This window comes from Macaca nemestrina, chromosome 17, assembly GCF_043159975.1.
Source record: "Macaca nemestrina isolate mMacNem1 chromosome 17, mMacNem.hap1, whole genome shotgun sequence".
Taxonomy (NCBI): Eukaryota; Metazoa; Chordata; class Mammalia; order Primates; family Cercopithecidae; genus Macaca; species Macaca nemestrina.
This window is the reverse complement of record NC_092141.1, coordinates 63,100,222-63,122,851: the sequence shown is the minus strand read 5'-3', so window position 1 is coordinate 63,122,851 and position 22,630 is coordinate 63,100,222.

The following is a 22,630-nucleotide window of genomic DNA, read 5'->3' as shown; positions in this document are numbered from 1 at the left end:
TATCCAACCTTGTTTCCTGCCATCCTCCGCACAAACCCCACGTTTTGGTGAAGAAGCACGTTACTCACTGCCTCCCATGCTGAGTCTCCTTTCGGTGCTTTTGCACATGCTGTTCTTGCCGCCTAGAATGCTCTTTCTCTCCTTGCCCACCTGGCAAACTCCAACTCATCAGTCAAGACCTAGTTCAGGGCCGGGCGCCGTGGCTCACGCCTGTAATCCCAGCATTTTGGGAGGCCGAAGCAGGTGGATCACCTGAGGTCAGGAGTTTGAGACCAGCCCGGGCAACACAGCAAAACCTGGTCTCTACTAAAAATACAAAAATGAACTGGGAGTGGCAGCTTGCACCTGTAATCCCAGCTACTCAGGAGGCTGAGGCAGGAGAATTGCTTGAACCCAGGAGGCGGAAGTTGCAGTGAGCCGAAATCACACCACTGCACTCCAGCCTGAGCAACAGAGCAAGACTCTGTCTTAAACAAACAAACAAACAAACTAGTTCAAGCCTTCTATCGTCTGAGAAGCATTCCTAGACCCCAAGCAGGGTCTATCACGTCCTCATGCTTCACCATCCATTGGAGTTAAGAGCCACTGGCCTTAGAATCAGGCTACCTGAATTGGAATCCTAGCTCTGTCACTTGGTAGCTGGGTGACCTTGGGCAAGTTACTTCACTTCTCTGGGCCTCAGTTCCCTGATCTGGAAAATGGGGGTGATGATAATAATATCTATCTGATAAGGTGGTTGTGAGGAGTAAACAGGTTACTATATACAAAGGATTTGCTCCCACATTTGGCATAGTGTAAATGCCTGGTAAGGGTAAGCCACCATAATTCTTTTTCCAGCCTCTTTTGTCTTCCAGGGCAGGGGTCAGTCTGCGTGTCTGTCTCCCTCACCAGGCTGTGAATTTGAAGGGCTGAGGCTAGAGCTGATTCAGCCCGTGTTCCAGGTCTCAATTCCAGCACAAGGCTGGCGTAGGGCGGACACGAGGCACCTCTGCCTGGGTGGGCAGTCATGGAAGCTCTCCTAATGTGCTAGGCTCTGTGCTAAAGCAGTGATGTGTACCATCTCATTTGTTCCTTAGGATAATCCTATGGGTACTACTGTTCTTCCCATTTCTTTTTTTTTTTTTTTTTTTTTGAGACGGAGTCTCGCTCTGTCGCCCAGGTTGGAGTGCAGTGGCCGGATCTCAGCTCACTGCAAGCTCCGCCTCCCAGGTTTACGCCATTCTCCTGCCTCAGCCTCCCGAGTAGCTGGGACTACAGGCGCCCGCCACCTCGCCCGGCTAGTTTTTTGTATTTTTTAGTAGAGACGGGGTTTCACAGTGTTAGCCAGGATGGTCTTGATCTCCTGACCTCGTGATCCGCCCGTCTCGGCCTCCCAAAGTGCTGGGATTACAGGCTTGAGCCACCGCGCCCGGCCTGTTCTTCCCATTTCACAGATGAGGAAATTGAGGCCCAGACGTAAGTGCCTTCGGGCCCTAGTAAGAAAGCAAACAGCAGAGCCAAGGTTCAACCCTCTGAGCCTCAGTTTCCTCATGTATGCAATGGCATGACAGCTGTTCTTCCTATCCCTCAGGTTAACTGTGTGAATTAATATATGTAAATATGGCCGGGCACGGTGGCTCAAGCCTGTAATCCCAGCACTTTGGGAGGCCGAGGCGGGCGGATCACAAGGTCAGGAGATCGAGACCACAGTGAAACCCCGTCTCTACTAAAAATACAAAAAATTAGCCGGGCGCGGTGGCGGGCACCTGTAGTCCCAGCTACTCAGGAGGCTGAGGCAGGAGAATGGCGTGAACCCGGGAGGCGGAGCTTGCAGTGAGCCGAGATCGCGCCACTGCACTCCAGCCTGGGCGACAGAGCGAGACTCCGTCTCAAAAAAAAAAAAAAAAAAAAAAAAAAAAAAAAATATATATATATATATATATATATTTTATATATATATGTAAATATAAGAGACAACAAGAATCGGGCTCATGTTCTCCCTATGAACTGGGTAGTGCTTTGTCTAGGACAAAAGCAACTTTTCTGGAGGTGAAACTGAGGAGTAGCCGAGACTCTAACTGCCCAAGGCCCCAATTTACCCCTCTCCCTAGGGTTTGTCTGCAGCCTAGGGCCAATTCAGCAACCTCTCCCCTCTCCTGGGCCCACTGCCAGCCCCTCCATCCATTTCCCCCACCCACTGCCACTGAAAGACAATGGTGGGCAGGCCCAGCCTTTGTGAGAGGGGTCAGGCCAGTTAATCTTGGGCTGGCTTGGGGAGGGTCATGTAGGGGGACCAGAGGAAGGGAGTGGGGGCTGCATGTTGGTAGGGGGGAAGAGACAACAGTGGGTTGGTAAGAGGACGTTAGAGGCAGGGGGCCTGAGAAGTAAAAGCTTGAAACAGGCTTTGGGGAGCATTTCCTCCGAATGTAGATTTGAGCTCCTATTAAACTTGCCAAAAATTTGTGTTAGCTAATGGATTCTTAATTCTGTCTAAAATGAGAGAGGGAAAATTATGCCATTCATCTTGTATTGGTTTGAAATTACATCTGACACCTAATCGATCATACTGTGGAACATTAACTCTTTGGAAGAGACCCAACTTTTTCTCTCTCCCTCGATTTCCAGGGCTCTGGAGCCACCCCCCCACCCCTGATTCCTTCTTTTGTATTTCATTAACTAAGCAAAGCTCTGGCTGTCTCTTGGGGTGAGGGGGTGGGAGTTGGGGAAAGGGTTCATTTGAACCAAGGAAGATAACCAGGCCCCCGAATCCTCTACCTACAGTCAGAGTCCACATTTCCAACCTTCAATTGACCTCCTCTCTCCTTCTGTTTTTCCCAAGCATTCGGAGATGTGGAAATGCAGAATGGAGGCATTGGGGTGTGGGGTGACCTCAGAGCCACCTTGGGGGCACCAGGGAGAGGCGGGAGCCAGGCAAAGCGGAGCTGGCACCTGGGGCTGGGGCAGGGGCCATGGTGGGGGGCTCACCTGCGACTTGCCTGGCAGATGGGTGAGGAGGAGGAAGGCAGATGACAAAAGCTTTGCCTCTGGGGATCCTGATGAGCTCTGACTGAAAACCCGAACCCCAGACCTGCTTTTCCAGGAGGAGGACTTTTTGGCAGCAGGGAGAACCCACTGGAGGCCGACAGACCTGGGCTGGGATTCTGGCTTCACTCCTGACAAGCTGTGTGACCTTGGGCAAGTTATATAAGGCCTGAGTCTCAGTTTCCTTCTCTGTCAGAGCAGAATAATAATGCCACAGCACAGCACTGGGCTGAGGGCTAAATGACATAATCTATCTAAAACCAGGACACAGCCTGGCACACAGTAGATGCCCAGTAAAGGTGACAAGTCAGAATCCATATCTCCACGACATCTCCCTGCTTCTGAGCCTTCCCCATTCCCCCTCATTCCCCTTCCTCTCTCTGGCTTTTCACTGCCTGACCCTTCCTTGAACGTAGATCAAGGGCTGAGAAGCCACAAGGTCAGGCCAGGCCATGGGGGCCAGCCAGTGCTTCCTGCTAAGATGGGAAGGAAGGAGGCCTGGGCCCCTGGGTCTCTGCAGGGACCATGGCCTCTTCCTCTCTAGAGCTATTCTATCTCCTCCAAGTTGTGGAGGTTGTCTCCTGCATGAAGGGCCCTCTCAGCCATCCCCAACCTGCCTAGAAGGTGGAGTCTCTTGAGGGAGGGAAGATCTAGGAGGTGAGACCAGGAGGGGGGCCCCAGCTGGGAGAGAGACACTTGCTTTTACTAGGGCACCTCTGGCCTCTGCCTGTGGTTCCAAAGGGCTCCTGTCTCTAATTTGGACACCCCATAACCTTAAAGGAGGGAGATGGATTGGGCTGGGAGTGGGGCTTGACTATCAACAGCAAGGGAGAGCAAAGGGAAATAGGTGGGAGAGGGGAGGGGGCAGGGACATCACCCCCACCTCTATTTCCCAGGAGACACTATGGCTTCTCCCTTAGGTTGGCTTTGGACACTAGAGGAAGAGAAGGTTCCTAGTCCCTCCAGCTCCTCATGATGGGGGTCATGATGGAAGGAATGTGGCATGCAGCTGACCTCTGGTACCGGACAGCAAGAGGAAGCTGAGATGCCTCTTTCATAAAAATTTGGGCAGCTGCTCAGCGCAGGGGCTCATGCCTATAATATCAACACTTCCTGGGAGGCCAAGGTGGGTGAACTGCTGAGCTCAGGAGTTCGAGACCAACCTTGGCAACACGGTGAAACCCCCTCTCTACTAAAATACAAAAAATTAGCCGGGTGCGGTGGCTCATGCCTGTAATCCCAATTCTTTGGGAGACCAAGGCGGGGGGATCACCTGAGGTCAGGAGTTCGAGACCAGCCTGGCCAGTATGATGAAACCCCGTCTCTACTAAAAATACAAAAATTAGCTGGGCATGGTGGCGTGCACCTGTAATCCCAGCTACCCAGGAGGCTGAGGCAGCAGAATCACTGGAACCTGGGAGGCAGAGGCTGCAGTGAGCTGAGATTGTGCCACTGCACTCCATCCTGGGCAATAGAGCAAGACTCCGTCTCTAAATAAATAAGTAAGTAAGTAAGTAAATAAATAAATAAATAAATAAATAAAGCCAGGCGCAGTAGCTCATGCCTGTAATCCCAGCACTTTGGGAGGCCGAGGCAGGCAGATCACAAGGTCAAGGTAGAGACCATCCTGCCCAACATGGTGAAACCCTGTCTCTACTAAAAATACAAAAATTAGCTGGGCGTGGTGGTGGGTGCCTGCAGTTTCTTTGAGACTCCATGTCAAAGAAACAAATAAAAATAAAATAAAATACAAAAAGTTAGCTGGGTCTGGCAGCTTGTGCCTGTAGTCTCAGCTATTTGGGAGGCTAAGGCAGAAGAATTGCTAGAACCCAGGAGGCAGAGGTTGCAGTGAGCCAAGATCATGCCACTACACTCCAGCCTGAGCAACAAAGCGAGACTCCATCTCTACAAAAAAAAAAAAAAAAAATGGGGCAGCCTTAGATCCTCTCAGCACAGACTTCACTCTCAAAAGGCACCTACAAATGCCTGAATGAATGCATGGACAGGTGAAGGGCCCCAGCTCGTTCAAGGTCAATGTAGAATTCCTAGAGTCAAGGTCACTCTAGGAATCATGAGCTTCTGTTGGATATCTGTCCTGGTATAGGAAAGAATGGCCTAGAATGCCCCAACTGTATTCCTGGACTTTGTGGAGGAGGCCCAATGTAGAGACTAGGAATGATGAGAAAATTTCATTTTACAGAGGAGGAACTTAGGACTCAGAAAGGGAGGTATAACATGCCAGAGCCACGGGGTAAGGCAGGAAGCTCAGAACTGGGGCCTCTGACTCTCAGCCCAGTGCTCTTCTTCACCTGCATCATGAATCTGAAGGGACATTTTCAGTCACTTGTCCAGTCCCAGAAGAGCCTATAAGAGGCTGGAGTTTTGGGAGGCAGTGGGAGAGTTGCTCCAAGAGGCTTTTCCTGAGGAGAAAGGAACAGAGGGGCTGGGGAGGCTTCTTACCTCCCTCTCCTGCCCCAACATACACATTGACACACAACGGCAGAAATTTTACTTCCAAATATCCCTTCTCTGGGGAGCTCGCTGTTTCCCAGGAGACGCCGGGTAGAGATGCCCCTTCCTGCCAGCCTCCCTGGCAGCCACTAGGCGGCTGTGGCTTCATCTTTTGCCTGGAGACGCCACAGTGAGGGTCCCACGTGGTTTGTATTAATAGGAAGTGGAGCTGAGGGCTATAGGCGCTGAGGATAGGGCAGGCCAGCCAGGGGTGGGTGGGCAGCCAGGCCAGTGGGTAGACTGAGGCAGCCATACACAGGGCCACACTGAACAAAGGTCCTGGGCAGCTTTGCAAGCCTAGATACACGAGCTAACCTGATTCTAGCTACCAAAGGGGGAAAAAATGCTCCTTGGCATCTTTTTTTCCCAAACTGGAAGTATTTTTATTGTGTTTTCCCTTTTAATATAAAGGTAATGAATGACTGGTGTAAAAATAGGGAATTCCAACAAAAGAGAATGAACAAAAGCCCCAGACTCAAATTTTAGGATGTCTTTCCCCAGAGGAAATTAGCCTATGGACACTGTGGAATGCTCTAGAATCTGGGAGAGGTCCCTGCACCGGCCCCTAGTATTGGAGAGCCTGTTGTGTGCATTGGTCTGTTGTCCCCAGATCAGTAGTTTCACAGTGGGTTTTTTTTTTTTGAAATGGAGTCTCGCTCTGTAACCCAGGTTGCAGTGTGCAGTGGCACGATCTCAGCTCACTGCAACCTCTGCCTCCCGGGTTCAAGTGATTCTTGTGCCTCAGCCTCCTGAGTAGCTGGGATTTACAGGTGAGCACCACCATACCTGGCTACTTTTTGTATTTTTAGTAGAGACGAGGTTTCACCATGTTGGCCAGGCTGGTCTTCAACTCCTGACCTCAGGTGATCCGCCCACCTCAGCCTCCCAAAGTCCTGGGATTACAGGCGTGAGCCACTGCGCCTAGCTTCAGTGTTCTTTCCATCCTGTGTTTTTTCCATACTCCCAACCTGCTGGGTGCACCATGCTGCCCCGCTGTGGTCACCCAGTAAATGTGGGTTGCAACAATAATGAATTTACAGAAGAGGAAACAGGCCTTGAGATAGACACTGAAGTTGCCAGAGAGGCCCAGATCACATTCACAAGCATGACAGGTATACATTAAACAGCCTCAAATTCTCCACCAGTTTCCTCTTTCCCAGGGCTGAGAGGGACCAAAGGTTTGAGTCTATGGAAGAAATTTCCCAGGTCTGGCCCTTGGACAGGCCAGGAGCGAGGCACTAGAGGGAGACTCTCAGGGATTGTGCGAAGAGAGGCCCCAAGGCAAGAAGGACAGTAGTGGAGAGCCTGGTGTAAACCTAGATATTGAATCCATGCAATGCCAATGAGGTAGAGAGCAGTTTTGCCCCTCTACTGTGACAAGGGGGCAGCTTTGACTGGAAGGTTTGAGGTAAGTTAAGCAGGTTAAGCAGGGAATTTTTTTTTTTTTTTGAGATGGAGTCTCGCTCTGTCCGCCAGGCTGGAGTGCAGTGGCACGATCTGGGTTTACTGCAAGCTCCGCCTCCTGGGTTCACACCATTCTCCTGCCTCAGCCTCCCGAGCGGCTGGGACTACAGGTGCCCGCCAGCACACCCGGCTAATTTTTTGCATTTTTAGTAGAGACAGGGTTTCACTGTGTTAGCCAGGATGGTCTCCGTCTCCTGACCTCATGATCCACCCAGATCGGCCTCGCGAAGTGCTGGGATTACAGGCGTGAGCCACCGCGCCCGACCTAAGCAGGGATTTAAGCATATGGAGAAGACTCACCTCCCTCAAGGGATCCACCCAAAACAGCAGCAGGGATAGAGTTCAGCCCCTTATCTCCCTTTCTTCTTATTGCCAGAGGACTTAAGGTCCTGCCATCTACACATTACATATTATCCCATTTAGTCATTGGCAACTGGCTTATCCCTATTGTACAGATGGATAAGCCATGGCTAAGAAAGGTAAAGGGACTTGCCCAGGCCACAAACCAAGTGGCAGAACTAAGAAGATGCTCCAAACTCAGCAAACTCAGTTCTGGCCCCCAGGTGCTCTTTTTTTTTTTTTTTTTTTTTTGAGACGGAGTTTTGCTCTTGTTGCCCAGGCTGGAGTGCAATGGTGCAATCTTGGCTCATAGCAACCTCTGCCTCCCGGGTTCAAACGACTCTCCTGCCTCAGCCTCCAAAGTAGCTGGGATTACAGGCGCCCACCACCACGCCCAGCGAATTTTTTTTGTATTTTTAGTAGAGGCGGGGGGTGTTTCACTATGTTGGCCAGGATGGTCTCGAACTCCTGACCTCGTGATCCGCCCGCCTCGGCCACCCAAAGTGTTGGGATTACAGGCATGAGCCACTGCGCCCGGCCCAGATGCTCTTTCTACTAAGGTGTCAGTACTTGGTTTGGGTGTGGGGTGGCCACACCCTGCCGGATTCTGGAGAACAGGTCCTCTCCCTCACACAGACTCCTGGCCCTCCTTTGAGCTCAGATTCTTGCGGGGTGTCCTGTGTTGGTTGGGTCCAGACCCTGCCCCTGCCTCTACTGAGAACTGTAGGGGGAAGATGCCCAGGGAGGCACACAAGACACGCGTCACCAGGCCTTGACACACGTGACCAACACTCCTCAGAGAAGTCACCTTTTCCGTTTTGCCAGGGCTTGTTCTCCTGAAGTTCTCAGTCCTCCACTGTGTTCTTTCCCCACCCCAACCTTTCCATATCCTCCCGGAGAAGGCGCAAAACCTTTGCTGAGGGCGGGCCGAGGCAGGGTGTACGCGGCCCAGAGTGGGCACCTTGGGAAAAGCACCGACCGGACACTGCTCCCCTCCCCCTTGGGGCCCTCCCCTCCCCGCCCACCAAGAGAGCAGAGGCCAGGCCGGTCCTCCATCCCCGCCCTGCCTGGCCAGCCACAGCAGGGTGGCCTGAGGAGCGGCTGGGGGCGAGGGCCAGGGGAGGGGCCTGCAGATGCCGCCTCCGCCCCCCTTCCTTGTCCGGGGCCCCCATGGTGTCGGGGAGCAGGAGGAATCAATCAGGATAATGAAGCCGCAGCCTGCCACGCACTGCGGGGGCACTGAGGAGCGGGGGCCGGTGCCAAGTCCGCCAGACGGTTCGGAGGAGCCGAGCCCGGCGCGGCCCAGCGGCGGCGGCGGCGATGGCGGAAACCCGAAGCCTGCGCGCGAAAGCCGGACGCAGCTCCGCGCAGGCCGCTGGCAACCGCGCCTTGGCAACCGGGACGCCCGAGAGAAATCTTAAAGCCGCAGCGCCTCTTTCCCCGCCATTGCGGTCGCCGCCAGGAACCCAGGGGAAAGGGTCGTGCGGGGAAAACTTGCTGGGGGGAGTCAAGCTTTGAGCCTCTCGGGACTTGGGGGGCCGATTCATACCCTTGCTAACTTATTTATTGTATTTTATTTTATTTTGAGACGGAGTCTCACTCTGTTGCGCAAGCTGGAGTGCAGTGGCGCGACCTCGGCTGGCTGCCACCTCCGCCGCCCGGGTTCAAGCGATTCTCCTGCCTCAGCCTCCCGAGTAGCTCGTATTACAGGCGCCCGCCACCACGCCCGGCTAATTTTTTTTCTATTTTTACTAGAGACGGGGTTTCACTACTTTGGCCAGGCTGGTTTTGAACTCCTGACCTCAAGTGATCTGCCTGCCTCGGCCTCCCAAAATGCTAGTATTACAGGCGTGAGCCACCGCGCCCGACCTCATTTATTAAATGTGTGTTGAACTTATGTACCCGAGCACAGGCTAGACACTAGGGAGGGGAACGGGCGGTGATTAGAAATGAACAAGATCCTGCCAAGAGGAATTCACAGTCTAGCGCGCGAGGCAGACCAGAATGGCTGAGGTGAGCAGAGCCCTGTGTTACCCAGGATAAAGGGGCTTGGTTGGAGGGCTGGCGGGGTGGGGAGGGGGGGTGTGTTATAAAATAATCCTGCAGCACCTGCCTTGCTCCGGGCTGTGGGTTGGACGCTTCTTTCCTGGGCTGTGTTATTATCCCAAAGGCCCTGTGATGTGGGTATTGTTACTACCCCTATTATCGATCCCATTTTAAAGATGAAGAATTAGAGGCCCAGAGAGGTGAAGAGACTTAGCCAAAAATCTCATTTTATTTTTTGGAGAATCTAGGACTGGGTCAGTCCTATGACCACAGGACTCCCGATTCTGGCCAATTCTCATTATGCATGATGTCTGCAAACCTGAGTGAGGACTTCCAATATAAATTGTGTAAGAAGTGAGAAAGGAGAAAGGGCAGCTGAAGGAAGAGATGGGCACTTCATCCTGCTGCTGCCCACTACCCCGACCCTGTCTGCCCCTGTCCTCATGACAGGGCTGGGTGTGAACAGAGGACTAGATGAGGTGACCTCCAGACACCCTCTGGTTTTGTGATTTGATAGATCCTGCCTGAAGTCCAGGCACTGTGCCACCCTTCTGGGCAGCAGTAGTTGGCAGGGGGCTGCAAGCTGGGGGGGATTCCAGGCTTCTGAAACAAGGGGTCAGGGTTGGTAGGGGAGAATAAGAGGGGTGGTAAGGGGGCTTTGGCAAAAGAAAGCTAGAGTCAATATCACTAAAAATGCTGGGCCTCATCATTCGTTCTCTTGTCCACCTATCTTTCTTTTTCTGCACATCCATTCAGGCAAGAAACCTGTGCCAGGGCCCGGGGTAGGCTCAGAGGCTGTTGGTAAGGCAAAAAGCATGTTGGCTTTGGAGCCAAGCTCAATCTGGTTTCAAATCCCAGTTCTGTCATTTACCAGCTACGTGACTTTGGGAGCATGACTCAATCTCCCTGAGCCTCAGTTTCCTCATCCATAGAATAGAGGCATTAATACCTACATTTCAGGGTTATTGTAAAACTTAATTGAGGTGAGAAAAATGTATGTAGGTGTCTGGCACATGGTACTTAATAAATGGTACATTTTAAAATGTCTTTGCTTATTTTGGTGGTCTGACAGCTTCTAAAGATATGTCCATGTCCTAATCCCCAGAACCTGTGAATGTTACCTTAACTGGAAAATGGGTTCATCTTTGAGGATGTGATTAAGAATCCTGAGATGGGGGCCGGGCGCGGTGGCTCAGCCTGTAATCCCAGCACTTTGGGAGGCTGAGACTGGTGGATCACAAGGTCAGGAGATCGAGACCATCCTGGCTAACCCGGTGAAACCCCGTCTCTACTAAAAAGTACAAAAAACTAGCCGGGCGAAGTGGCGGGCGCCTGTAATCCCAGCTACTGGGAGGCTGAGGCAGGAGAATGGCATAAACCCGGGAGGCGGAGCTTGCAGTGAGCTGAGATCCGGCCCACTGCACTCCAGCCTGGGCGACAGAGTGAGAGAGAGAGATTATACATACATCAAAGAGTAGAAGGCGATATGAAGACAGAGGTGGAAATTGCAGTGATGGGGCCACAAGCAAAGGAATGCTAGTAGCCACTAGAAGCTGAAAGAGACAAGGAACAGATTCTCCTCTAGAGCCTCCAGAAAGAGCATAGCCCTGCCAACACTTTGATTTTGGTATAGTAAAACGGATGTTGAACCTTTGGTCTCCAGAAGCGTGAGAGAATAAACTTCAGTTGTTTTAAGACACCAGAGTTGTGGTTAATTTGTTACAGCAGCCTTGGGAAACTAATACACTTATACTGGAGATTTAGTCTTGAACAAAAACCAGGAGTTCATGGTCTAGTGGGACAAGAGATAACTAAACAGACAGTGCATAGAGGCACCCAGAAGGGAGGCACCTTGTCAGAACTGGGGAGTGGAGGAGTAAGGTAGGCAAGAATGTTGGAGGACTTAGTCAAGTGAGGGGCTGAAACAGGAAGGGCATACCAGGCAGAGAAAACAGTGTCGGTAAAGGCATGGATGGGAGAAAACACTGCCTTCAGGAAACTGCCCATGTTTGGGATGGCAGGTGTGTGAGGTGCTGTGGGGGCAGCATGACAGAACTAACTGCTGAGGTGGGCAGCAGGGGCAAGAGAGCCAAGGATCTTGGCTTCCACCCCAGAATGGAATCAAACCCTCCACTCTGCTCTGGCACTGGGCCCAGGTCATACAATCCCAGACTGTTGGTACTGGAAAAAAGCCTTAGAGACCATCCAGTAGTCTTGCCATTTCATACACAGGGAAACTGAGGCTCACAGAAAGTGAGCCAATTCAGGGAATAAGCAAGAACCAGATGGCTGCACTCTGGCCTCTCTCTTGAGCCTGGGTGTCCCATATCTGAGGATCTCAGAGACACTGTCTGGAGGGCTCTCTGCAATCCACTTCCAAAAAGCACTGGCCTTGTGGTCTCTAGACAAAGAGGGTGTTATTTGCATATTATTTACATGTTGCTAATTAGATGAGAAAGGCAGATTCATTCAGGCCCTCCCCTTCATGTCCCCCTGTCCTATTTCACTCACATCAAGTTGTTCTTCCTCATACCTCTCTTGACCTCAACAACTTCTCCCAGGATTCCAGCCCAAGCCTTACTCCTCAAGTTTCCGTACCTAGGCCCAGCTCAACCCCTACTATATTAAACATTTGGTCCTACCTGGCAAAATTGCTTGGTGGGTCGTTAGTGTTAGTCTGGGTGGAGGATCTTGGAACAAGTTACAATGGAAAGGGAGGCTGTCTGTCCAGCTTGAAGTTTTTTCTGGGAGTGGGGAGAAGTGAGCACTGTCTCCTTGTAGCCCAGGGGCCATCTGAATGAGGCTGTGGGAGTGGGGGAGGAGGGTGTTCCTTGGAGATCTGGTGGGCAGGTGTCAGCTGCATGCCCCAGGCCTTCCCCAAGCCTCTTGGCTGGCGGCCACACCAGCCCCTGAAGGAGCTGGCTCCTTCTTTGAGGGAGGAGGAATTCTAGGGAAGGTCTTGGAGCATCCCTTGGCCTGGTAGCCTAACATGAGTAAGGTTGATGTCACCATGTGAGTTACTGTGGACCCTCCAATGGGGACAGCACATCCAGACTCTGAGGGCTGCTGTCAATCCTGAAAATTGTGAGGCATTGTGCTAAAGCAAAGCATGGTGTCTCCCTGAGGGCAGGCACTCAAAAAATGTTTTCTGATAGAGGGGCCACCTATCTCCTGGAGATAGGTAAGGAGAGGGAATCACAAGGAGGCACAGATTCTGCCTCTCTCACCTCCCATTAGCCCCTTCTTTCCTTTGAAACCAAGGCTGTGTCCAAAACCTCTCCCAGATGAGATGTCTGAGCCTGTCATTTGGTGATCACCAGAGAAGGCACCACACTGTGGCCAAGACAGTGCACAGGATGGCCTCAGGTTCCCCCTGCCCCTGTCCTGGCAGAAGAGCTGCAGAGATCCATCACCATGGCTGACTCAAGCAGCTGCCAGGAGCTGGGAAATTAGGATCCATGGAAAAACCTGGGGCACAGGCTAGCAACTTGCAGAAGCCAGTTTGCTCTGGGGTTACAATAGTGTCCTGGGTAGGGAAAGAAAGACCGCCCTCTATGTGCAGATAATTCCTCTCCATGCAGGGGTGATGTGTGAGCTATGTATATATGTGCTGCAGGGACCTCATCAAGCATCCCATCCTGCATGCACAGCTGTGTGCACACATCCCATTGGCAACAAGAGTATGTTTTGTGTGAGTGTCTTCTTGGAATTCCACCTTCCCTCTTCTCTGCAGAGCAGGCCTTCTCTTCTTGTTTCCTGGTAAAATGGGAAGTGAGGGAGGAACTTCAGTTTCATTACCTCTAACCCTTCTCCCTTGTGGAACACCCTGCATGTGGCCATTTGCCTGTGACAGCAAGGAGTAGATCCATTCTTGGTCCAGAGTGATCCTAGCTCCTCACTGATCCAGATGACCCCATCTTGAACAAATTCCTCTGCCCTGGTACCTCTCTTTTCCTCTATGGTGTCCCATGCCAATACCTCCTCTAATGTCCAAATCAAAGGGAGGGGTGGGAGGAACGTGGGGTGATGCTGTGGGTGTGGGAGGAGGAAGGGTGGATCGGATACTGTTCGATTTTGCCCAGGTCCCCTCGGAGCACTGCTGCTCATTTAAAATTCCGATTTAAAGCCGGGCGGCTCTTTAAATTTCCACATTAGCATGCCGCCCTGATGCCAGGCCAAGATGTTGGGATGGATTTGGCAGGAACGCCTCCAACAGCAGCAAGCAGCAGCATTTGCCAGCAATAAAACAACGCATGAATAAAAGAAAGCCGCTTGGCAGCAGCAGCAGCCCAGGTAGCTGGGTGAGCCTAGGAGGGGCTTTCATATGTGGGGGCTCAGAGGCATGAAGGCCCATGCAGGGGCATGTGTGTGTGAGGGCCTCTGTGGCTGTCTTGGCTTTCACCCCCAATCTATGCCTGCAGTGGAATCTGGGGTGAGGGCCCAGGCAAGATCACGATTTCTCCCTTGTGCCTGTCTCACCCTCTTCCCCCCAGGGGTTATCCTCTTGGAGGGGACAGATGTTGCCTTTGATAAGGACACAAGGACTTGGCCTGAAGCCTGAGTTGTCCTGCTTCATTAGGGCCCACAGAACAGGTGGGGTCAGAGAGAGCAACACTGCCCAGAGTGGCTTCCCAGATCCAGGACCCTAGATATCTGGGTGCTGAGGGGCACTGTTAGGATAAGATGGCCAAGAGGCTGCTGTGAGCACTGGGTATTGGCACTGAGGTGGAAGAAGAGATGCTCTGGGCTGGGAGATGGGCAAATGTCTGTTAAGGTTAAGGTTAAGAATGGGGAATAGCAACAGACAGCAAGGAGCTACCATGCTTGGCCTCACTTTAACTCTTAACAGATTTGGGAACATTGTTTGAGGTCGGATGGCAAGGGCAGCAGAGGAGTCAGATAAAGCCCTGGGCTGGAGGCTGGACACCTCACAGAGGTCATTTCATCTACCCTCTGCTTCCCAGGGTCTAGGGAGTACAGCCCTAATCCTCTGCTCCAATCACCTGGCCGAGGCTCATCACCTAGCTCCCCAGACATTTTTAGGAGCAAGCAGCCTGTCCTGTATCTGGTAAACTGCCTATCTCTCCTACTTTTTAACCATCTCTTTCCCTGAAGTCCAGGGTAAGAGGACAGAAGCAAACAGAGGGGTGGCAACAGATGGTCTCTGCAGTCTCGGCAAGGCAAAAAAGAGGGATTTTCTTCAGAGCACCTTCCTCTGATGGAACTCCCCTCCCTTTCCAGCTCACATGAATGATGTGGGGAAAAACTGTTGAGACTTTGAATTCTCTCAGTCCCTGGAAAAGATGAAGAGCAGACAGGCAGGACCAGGCTCTGGCACAGCAATGGCCCCACACCCTGAAACCAGGACTGGTCCTGTCCTGATGAGGGAGCACAAGGTGGCCTGACCTCCCAGGTACCTTTGTTCCCTGGTCCACATATTGGGGTGGGTGAGCTCAGAGTGAGGGAGTGGCTAAGAAGGGAGTTTAGGCCAGAGAGATGTTCTTTTGTCATTTATTCATTCATTGAACAAGTATTTACCAAACAGCTGCTTTATGCTAGGCATTGTTTCTGGGCACTGGGAATACATTGGTGAATACAGATAGAAATGGTCACTGACCTTGTGGAACTTTCCATCCAATGAAACCAGGATCATTATTCAAATGACTGGACAAATACATAGGAAATAACTGTGTTAAGTGCTCTGAAGGAACAATATATAGTACCATCGAAGTATATAACTGGGGGACTTGACTGAATCTAAGGAGTTGAGAATGAGTTTGCGAAGGACACAGAGAAAGACCGGTCAGAGCAGTAGGAGAACTGGCAGTGACATCACAAAATCAATGGAGAAGGTAGTCGGCTGCTGAGATATGGGGAGCTCATGAGACACCTATTTGCTCTGACTCCTCACCCGCTAGTTGTGAGTACAGGTGTGGAAAGGCTCTGCCATTGTACCTGGCTCACAGTTGGTGCTCTGCAATGTTAGTTCCCTTCCCCCTCCCCAAGCTGAGCCTCTCTCCAGGGACCTTAGATTTCTGGAACAAAGTAGCTGCCAGGGCTTAGCCTCCTCTGTCAACTCAGGCTCCCAAACTCCAGCCATCCAGTCCTCAGGGAAAGGCCCCAGGCCTCTCCACATTAGTCCCATCACATGGAGCCTTACCATTCCCTAACCTACTTCCTCCTTTGCTCTGGTCTTCCATGAAGAGAGGCTGGAGTCTGGGTCTCAGAGAAGGATGCCATTCTGGGTCTGCTTCTGGAGCTGAGCCTGAGAAGAGAAGAGAGTTGGAATTCTCAGCCCCTTCTAGTGCTGCCTGGGGTGAATCTGAGTTCTTAGGTGGGGAGAGGGAGTAATGGGGAGTTGGGGAGGGGGCTGCCCACCCAAGACGGCATAGAGCCCAGAGCCTTTTCCATCCCAGACACCCCATCTGTCTGCCACAGAAGGCTCGGGTTGGAAGAGGTGCAGAGAAGGGGGGTATGGCGGGTGAAACTGTACAGTCTGTGAGCTAGCACGATGGCAGCAAAGGTGCTGACCGCCGAAAAGGGCAGAGGGTCAGGGTCGGGTGTCGGTAGGGCTGCTTTCTCGGCAGCTGAAAACTAGAGGCCAGAGGTTGGGTCTGAGGTAAGATGATAGGGACAACACTGCACGACTCTCCCTAGACTGCTTCGTGTTTGATTTTGATTTTTATAGCTCCTTGCCCCAAAGACCAGAGGGCAGAGTCATACCCCTCTTGCCAACAAACTAATGGAAGACCAGAGGCTGTGAGAGTTGTGGGAAGGAACACTCCTAAGTCCAGGGCTGGGCTGGATTCATGATGCCTCCCTCTCCCTAGCAATCAGACCTTTTTCAGACCTTAAAATAATATTTTAGTTAAATGTGATAGTTTGCGGCATATTTTCTTTCACATATTACTTTAACTGATCCTGCTAAAGTCCAGTAAGGTAAACATTATTATTATTCCTGGCTTACAGATGAGGCAACAAGGGCTTTAAAAGATCAAGTGGCTAATAATCTGGGATCACAGGAGAGTAAGGAGAAGTGACTAAATCTAAGTCTCCTGACTCTGCATACAGGCCTAGGCTACTGTAGACCTTCCTTGCTCATTTTTTGGTTATTGTACACCCCCACTGCCAGGTCAGGTGTGGGATTTTCCAGTGGAGAACTCAGAAGAACTCATTCCTAGTGACTGAAAAACTGGGAGGTACCCAGACCTTGGGGGACAAACATCAGCAGAGCCCCCTCTCCTGGATACCAACATCCAGACGCTAGGAAACGAGATCCAACAGGCCACTTACAGATAGAAATATGAGAGGGAAGCTGGGCGCGGTGGCTCACGCCTGTAATCCCAGCACTTTGGGAGGCTGAGGTGGGCGGATCACCTGAGGTCAGGAGTTCGAGACCAGCCTGACCAACATGATGAAACCTCGTCTCTACTAAAAATACAAAAATTAGCTGGATGTGGTGGCCATGTGCCTGTAATCCTAGCTACTTGGGAGGCGGAGGCAGGAGAATCGCTTAAACCTGGGAGGCACAGCTTGCAGTGAGCTGGGATCGTGCCACTGTACTCCAGCCTAGGCAAGAAGAGCGAAACTCCATTTTTTTTTTTTTAAACAAACAAACAGACCAGGCGCAGTGGCTCACACCTGTAATCCCAGCAGTTTGGGAGGCTGAGGCAGGCAGATCACGAGGTCAGGAGATTGAGACCATCCTGGCTAACATGGTGAAACCCTGTCTCTATTTTTTTTTTTTTGAGACGGAGTCTCGCTCTGTCGCCCAGGCTGGAGTGCAGTGGCGCGATCTCGGCTCACTGCAAGCTCCGCCTCCCGGGTTCACGCCATTCTCCTGCCTCAGCCTCCCGAGTAGCTGGGACTACAGGCGCCCACAACCGCGCCCAGCTAATTTTTTGTATTTTTAGTAGAGACGGGGTTTCACCGTGGTCTCGATCTCCTGACCTTGTGATCCGCCCGCCTCGGCCTCCCAAAGTGCTGGGATTACAGGCGTGAGCCACCGCGCCCGGCACCCTGTCTCTATTAAAAATACTAAAAAATTAGCCAGGCATGGTGGCAGGCGCCTGTAGTCCCAGCTACTAGGGAGGCTGAGGCAGGAAAATGGCGTGAACCCGGGAGGCAGAGCTTGCAGTGCTCTGAGATCGCACCACTGCACTCCAGCCTGGGCGACAGAGCAAGAGTCCATCTCAAAACAAACAAACAAACAAACAAACAAAAGAAATACGAGAGGGACATAGACTGGAAGTGGCCAGGAAGCAGGGGCAGGGAAGGGTGTGGGAAGTGGAAAATGCCAGCCTGGAAGCAGCTGTTAGGGTCCACTCAAGGACCTGGAGCTGTCCCTTAAGAATTTCTGTGGATATCCCCTTCTCACATTCCAAGTTCTAAATATTTTGTTTCCCCTCTCTACCTGTACTTAAGAAAATATGTTTCCACAGCTTCCCTTGATGCTCTACCTACTCCAGTCTTTTCTTCCACTCTTCCCTGTTCAGAAGTTCTTCCTCAGTTGTAACCTTCTTTCTTCAGGCTGCGGATAATCCCTCTAAGAGCTCTCTAAGGCAGGTGCTAAGGGAACCCAAGACAGGGCTTCAGTTATTAAATATAAATAGACAGGGGAGGGGAACTGAATATAGACACAGATATTTTATCTCTCCATCCCTGTGAGTTATTAAGAAGAAAGCACAAGTGGTTGCTAAGCAACAGGTCTCCATAGAGGACAAGGCACCAGAGGAAAAAGCCTCCTTTGACTGAATATAGGGGTGGGAGGGTAGGAAAGGTGGGGGTCAAAGACCTCTGAATGGCAGGCCAGCTGTAGGGAATGGTTGGTTTGTCCTCCAAGACCAGCCCTTTCCCCAGGCCTTAGCAAACTCCGCCTTTACAACCCTCAGGATTGGTGGTAGCAGGAAGGCCTGAGGCACTCCTCCATTCCTGCCGGAAGGAGGGAACCTGGTTTCCATAGCAACCCAGAAACAATCCTGGCCTTGTTTTGCTTATGGCTTTTTCTGTAACCCCCTCTTGGGACACACACTATCATAGACTCCCTTCTCTGACCCTCAACTTCTGATTTGAGGGAGAGAGCCCATAGAAAGTTTGGGGGGTAGTGCCACAAAAGCTGGTCTCAATTCGTGCTAAAGTGACCTATTAAGACTATAAAGGAGGTGTGACTTAGGGTTAAGGGCTCCAAGTATCCTCTGACCTCTGCATCTCATAAGGGGCTGCGAAACACCAAATGGTGGCATCAGATGTAAACTGGCTTGCTTTTTAAAGGGCGAGTGCAGACTGGGGTTCAAGGTCAGGAGAGAATGAGAGGACAGGGCTTTTTTGTGCCCCTTGGCCACCCAGGCCTCCATCCTCCTCGACCTCAAGTCCACCGTCATCAAGAACAGGAAAATGGAGATACAGAACATTAACGTATGTCAAGTATAAGTGAGTGGCACCAAGGGGCATAATCTGTTTTTCTAATATGACCACAAGCAGAGTGTTAGAAGAATTAGGCCGACAGCTGCTGGTTTTTTCCCCCTTTCTCTCCCCCCTTCCTCACTCTCCCTCTCCCTTCCTCCTCGGCGTTTGCACACACCAATGGCAGCCGAGCCCTGCTCGCGATTTCTCTTAATCTTCCTCCGCCATCCTGCGCTCTTTCCGCAGGCGGTGCTGCGAAGCCGGCAGAGCTCCGCGTCACACCTTACTGCTCTCTGAGATTGCTCCACAGAGAGCTCAAGGAGATGGCAATTCGGCGCTGATGCCGGCTGGCAGCAGTCGGGAGAGTGGAAGGAGAAGAGAGAGGGAGGAGGGGAGGGGGAAAAAAAGTTGGCACGGATACCAAGTTTTTCCCTAGAGAGATATGGGGGGGGCGGTGGGCGGCAGGAAGCAAGAGAAGAAAATGACACAGAGAAATGGAAACAAGGAAAAAGAGGCAGAGAGAGAGAGAGAGAATATTGAGTTCCCTCAGACATTTACATGTGGGTATCCCTAGCCCACCTGACTCATGGCCATCTAAAGATCACACCACCCAGTCAGGGTTCCCACTCACCCACTCCCTACCCTGCCTCGCTTACACACACACTCTCCCAGACAACCTGGAAGTCAAGAGCGGCCCAGGCATGTTGTGTGTATTCGTGTGTGTGAGTGTGTGTGTGTGTGTGTGTATACGCCTGTATGTTGTCTCTGTTTTGGATCGCAGTAGAATGCAGTATGTAAATGAGATGGTTATTACCGCAATGTTCATCAAGCTGAGCCGAGAAGACATTAATAGCCTGATGAATATGCATGTGAATTTGTTAATTAAGTTAATTATTCTGCTGAAAATGCATTCGTCTTCCAAGGACATTTTCCCAATGATTTTTACATGCTCTAGCCATTAGTCATGCTATATTTTATCAGGGAAATGAGTTTGCTTAAGTTGTAAAAAAAAAAAAAAAAAAGAAAAAGAAAAAGAAAGAAAAAAAAAAGAGAGAGGAGAGAGACAGAGAAAGAAAGGAGAAAAAAAATGAGAGAGGAAATTGCGTTGAAGTTGAGAGTGGAAAAGCAGCTGAGGCAGGCCTGAAGTTTGAGGCCCAGCTGGGCTTTTGAAGCCTACCCTCAATTTTTATGGGTACCTCACTCTACAATTTTTTGCCCTTTTTTTGATGACAAACTTTTTTTTCCAGTGCCAAATTTCCAACACATTAATTAATTGTTGTAGCCAATTAACTGTAGTTGTGCAAATGAGTTTAGCACTAATTACCATGCAGTGCCTGTAATCACATAAAAAACTTGCTGAGAGAGAGAGAGAGAGAAGAGAAAGAAGGAATGGGAATGGAGTGGTACCAGGAGAGGAGGGGACCTGAATAGAGGAGCAGCCAAGGAAAGGGAACAAGGCAGGGAGAGGTCTTGAGATTTCCTCACCATCTTGACTCTAAGAGAAGGTAGCTGTCTTCCCAGCCACAGTCAGGACCTCCCGGAGCCAGAAACTCTCAGTGTGGGTGGAAGTGAAAGAGCTACTAAAGAGTGGTCTCCCTTTGTCTAAGAACCTCCAACCAGAGGACAGAGGTTCAGAATGGATATCTCTAGTTGTTTCGATGATACAGTGTGGTGCCTATATAATCCTTACAGTCCCCATTCCAGGTCTAGCCTCAGTGTTTATATCCCACATGGCTGGGACTACTGGGCAGGGACAGTGGGTACCACTGGGAGATATGCTGTTCCTGATGGGCCCAAGAAGATGGAGGAGTGGTATGTAATCTTAGCCTGATTCTGCAGCTGTAAGTGAATGGGGAAAACTGTTAGGAGTCTACAGCTGCTGGAATAGGCCAAGAGAGCAATGGTAACATCAACTATAAAAGAGCCAGCTCCAGCAGGAGGTGGGAGGTGGGAGCCTTTGGCCACACAGAACTCCCAGGAGAGGAGCCAAACCTACTCTCCTACAAATTGGCATCTCTACATTCATCGTGTCTGGGCCAACTCTAAGTTTCCACCTGTCAGCTTCAACCAGTGCCCTAGAGGCTGAGGGACAGACAAAACAATTTCTCTAGCTTCTCCTGAGCTGTCCATGAGTTCAGTTGCCATGAAGAACAGTGGTAAAGTCAGCACTAAGCACCGAACTGGCATGTTTGCTTCCACTGTGCTCATTCCCTCTCTACCACGTCCTAGACACTGAGCCTGCCCAAGGGGTGTGTGTGGATGTGTGGGCTTATAAATGAACTATAGTTCCCCTGTTCAAAAACAATAAAAAGTGATATATCTCCCTCAGAATAGAGAGCTCACTTATCATCGGTCTCAATTTCCTCAGGCCTCATAGACACATTCGGCTGCACATTTCCAAAGAGGACCTTAATATCTCATCCTCTGATATGCATCCAAAGGCTGGGTCCTCCCTTCCCCATTCCAGGTCTCAGGTGTTTGGATAGATTGTTCAAGGGCACCATTCACTTCAGCCTTGTTCTCTGGCAAAGGGGAAACAATTTCAAGGGCACAGGTCCCCTGCTCCATGACACTATGACACTGCTGCTTTTTTTTTTTTTGAGGCAGAGTCTTGCTCTGTTGCCCAGGCTAGAGTGCAGCGGCATGATCTCGGTTCACTGCAGCCTCCACCTTCTGGTGGAGGCGATTCTCCTGCCTCAGCTTCCCGAGTAGCTGAGATTATAGGTGGTTGCCACCACGCCTGGCTAATTTTTGCATTTTTAGTAGAGACGGGGTTTCACCCTGTTGGCCAGGCTTGTCTCAAATTCCTGGACCTCAAGTCATCTACCTGCCTCAGCCTCTCAAAGTGCTGGGATTACAGGCGTGAGCCACCCGACCTGGCCTGTGCCACTCTTTTGATCTATGGACTGAAGTTGGCTGTGAGGACCTGAGTTGACCCAGGCTGCTCCAGGCTCTCCCTGCCCCCAACATCTCTCTGCTAGTAGCACCCACACCCTCTTTTCAGCAACCTTAGTGAAGTGTAGAAAGGCCTCCACCTGAAAAGTCAGCTGTGGTGGAAAGAGCCTTATTATCTTGGATTCCAGGCTCTTCTTTGTCACTTAACATCATGTGATCTTGGGAAAATGACTTAACATGAGCCTCAATCTTCCACATCTATAAAATGGAGATAATATTAGTGCCATGCCCAATTAAGAAGTTTAATAATTATGAATATAAAACATTCAGCAAACAAGTGAAATGAGCTATTTCATTCATTGCTAATGAGTACAAAGTGAGAGAACCTTGTTGATGGGCAACCTGGTAATATAAAAAAATGTTTATGTTCACACAAAAATCTGTACGTGAATGATCATAGCAGCTTTATTTGTAATAGCCAAAAACTGGAATTAGTCCAGATATCCTTCTACAGGTAACTGGCCAAACAAACCGTGGTATATTCATACCATGGAATAAATAAAAGGAATGAACTACTGATCCACATAAAAACTCAGATCTCCGGGGAATTATGCTGCATGAAAAAAGACAACCTAGGCACAGTGGCTCATGCCTGTAATCTCAGCAACTTGAGAGGCTAAGGCAGGAACACTGCTCACAGCTAGGAGTTTAAGATCACCCTGGGCAAACATAGCAAGGCTCCATTTTACATTCCTACAAAAATTTAAAAATTAGTCTGGCATGGTGGCAGGCACCTGTAGTCTTGGCCACTTAGGAGACTGAGGCTGGAGGATCCCTTGAGCCCAGGATTTTTTCTTTTCTTTTTTTTTTTTTTTTTTTTTTAACATTTTTTCTTTTTTATGAGATGAGGTCTTGCTCTGTCACCAGGCTGGCGTGCAGTGGTGTGATCTTG